This window comes from Durio zibethinus, chromosome 1 (genome assembly GCF_047325235.1).
Source record: "Durio zibethinus cultivar Kanyao isolate XHJ-2024 chromosome 1, ASM4732523v1, whole genome shotgun sequence".
Lineage (NCBI taxonomy): Eukaryota > Viridiplantae > Streptophyta > Magnoliopsida > Malvales > Malvaceae > Durio > Durio zibethinus.
Window position 1 is genome coordinate 13,907,501 of NC_143162.1, and position 2,500 is coordinate 13,910,000.

Consider the following 2,500-nt stretch of genomic DNA (forward strand, 5'->3'; position numbering starts at 1 on the left):
AATTTCATTAACGAATGGAACCTCAGCCTGCTAACTAGCTACACAGAGGTGATTCTTCGGGGCTAGCTTTTTAGAGGGACTATGGTCGTTTAGGCCAAGGAAGTTTGAGGCAATAATAGGTCTGTGATGCTCTTAAATGTTCTAGGCCACACGCGCGCTACACTGATGTATTCAATGAGTTTATAGCCTTGGTCGATAGGCTGGGGTAATCTTTGAAATTTTATCGTGATGGGGATAGATCATTGCAATTATTGGTCTTCAACGAAGAATTCCTAGTAAACGCGAGTCATCAGCTTGCGTTGACTATGTCCCTACCCTTTGTACACACCGTCCGTCGCTCCTACTGATTGAATGGTCCGATGAAGTGTTAGGATTATGGCGACATGGACGGTCCGTCGCCCATGACATCGCGAGAAGTCCACTGAACCTTATCATTTAGAGGAAGGAGAAGTCGTAACAAGGTTTCCATAGGTGAACCTGTAGAAGGATCATTGTCGAAACCCCGCTCGACGAACGACCCACGGATGCATTAACAAAACACTGAGGGGGTAAAGGTGCCCCAGCGCCCCGAGCCCCTTCTGACCCCGAGCGAGCCCGACGGTCCCTCAGTCCCCCTACGGGGCGGACGAAATGATCGACGTCGTCTCACCCGCCATCGAGCAGCGAACCCCCAGCGCGAATCGTGCAAAGGAACCGAAATGAAAATGGAGTGCGCACGTCGTCGCCATCCCGTTCGTGATGCATGCGCGGGTGGCACCGCGACTCCTTTTTTGGTGAAAAACTGAAACGACTCTCGGTAACGGATATCTCGGCTCTCGCATCGATGAAGAACATAGCAAAATGTGATGCTTGGTGTGAATTACAGAATCTCGTGAACCATCGAGTCTTTGAATGCAAGTTACGCCCCAAGCCATTAGGCTGAGGGCATGCCTGCTTGGGTGTCTTGGACCATCGCGCCCCTCTGACCCCCCACCCGTTAGGCTCCAAGGGAAGAGGGCAGGTGAAAGATGGCCTCTCGTGATCCCATGGGTCGCGGTTGGCCCAAAAGTGAGTCCCCGACAATGATAGCGCCGTGACCGTCGATGGTAGAGCTCCCGACATGCCTCGTCCCCGATGATGCATGCTCGTTGTCCACTAGGACCCCGTCAGACCCCTCGCATTGCTCGATCGATGCTTGTATCGCAACCCTAGGTCAGACAGGATCACCTGCTGAGTTTAAGCATATCAATAAGTGGAGGAAAAGAAACTTACCAGGATTCTCCTAGTAATGGCGAGCGAATCAGAAAGAGCCCAGCTTGGGAATTGGGCACCCCCGATGTCCGAATTGTAGTCTAGAGAAGCATCCTCAGCAGCGGACCGAGCCCAAGTCCCCTGGAAAGGGGCGTCGAAGAGGGTGAGAGCCCCGTTTTGCCCGGACCCTATCGCACCATGAGGCGCTATTCGTGAGTCGGGTTGTTTAGGCATGCAGCCCCAATCGAGCGGTAAATTCCATGTAAGGCTGAATACGGGTGAGAGATTGATAGCGAACAAGTACCACGAGGGAAAAATGAAAAGGACTTTGAAAAGAGAGTCAAAGAGTGCTTGAAATTGTCAGGAGGGAAGGTATAGGGACCGGCGATGTACCCCAATCGGATGTGGAACGGTGAGAGCCGGTCCGTCGATCAGCTCGGGGCATAGACCGACGTGGGTCACGATGAAGGCCCAAGCCCGAGCTTTCGATGTGCCCATAGAGATGTCATCATGATGATCGTGAAACGTAGCACGCACCGTCTCGACATGCCCCGGCACTAGCATGCTCCAGGCGTCGGCCTGCAGGCTCCCCATCCAGCCCGTCTTGAAACACAGACCAAGGAGTCTGACATGCATGCGAGTCAATCGGCCAGGAAACCTGTAAGGCACAAGGAAGCTGATTGGCGGGATCCCTCGTGGGTGCACCGCTGACCGACCTTGATCTTCTGAGAAGGGTTCGAGTGCAAGCATGCCCATCGGGACCCGAAAGATGGTGAACTATGTCTGAGCGAGGCAAAGCCAAAGGAAACTCTGATGAAGGCCCGCAGCGATACTGACGTGCAAATCATTCGTCTGACTTAGGTATAGAGGTGAAAGACTAATCGAACCGTCTAGTAGCTAGTTCCCTCCGAAGTTTCCCTTAGGATAGCTGAAGCCCCCGTCGAGTTCTATCGAGTAAAGCCAATGATTAAAGGCATCAGGGGCACAACGCCCTTGACCTATTCTTAAACTTTAAATAGGTAGGACGACGCAGCTGCTCTACTGAGCCGTGCCATGAAATCGAGAGCTCCAAGTGGGCCATTTTTGGTAAGCAGAATTGGCAATAAGGGATGAACCGAAAGTCGGGTTACGGTGCCCAACTACGTGCTAACCCAAAACCCATAAAGGGTGTTGGTTAATTAAGACAGCAGGACTATGGTCATGGAAGTCGAAATCCACTAAAGAGTGTGTAACAACTCACCTACCGAATCAACTAGCCCCAAAAATGGAT

At 52.2% G+C, this 2,500-nt stretch overlaps 2 non-coding genes and 1 pseudogene across 2 annotated transcripts in view; all 3 read left to right on the plus strand.

Moving 5' to 3' along the window:
- Positions 1-494, plus strand: part of LOC149520462 (18S ribosomal RNA) — a 1,807-nt pseudogene extending 1,313 nt beyond the window's left edge.
- Positions 495-788: 294 nt separating this feature from the next.
- LOC149520463 (5.8S ribosomal RNA) lies at positions 789-944 on the plus strand. The gene has a single exon (XR_016326345.1). It is a non-coding gene; the product is annotated as a 5.8S ribosomal RNA (ribosomal RNA).
- A 238-nt stretch (positions 945-1,182) lies between these two features.
- LOC149520464 (25S ribosomal RNA) overlaps positions 1,183-2,500 on the plus strand; it is a 3,374-nt gene continuing 2,056 nt past the window's right edge. Inside the window, exon 1 of the ribosomal RNA XR_016326485.1 lies at positions 1,183-2,500. This exon is cut by the window's right edge and continues 2,056 nt beyond it. This is a non-coding gene — a ribosomal RNA (25S ribosomal RNA).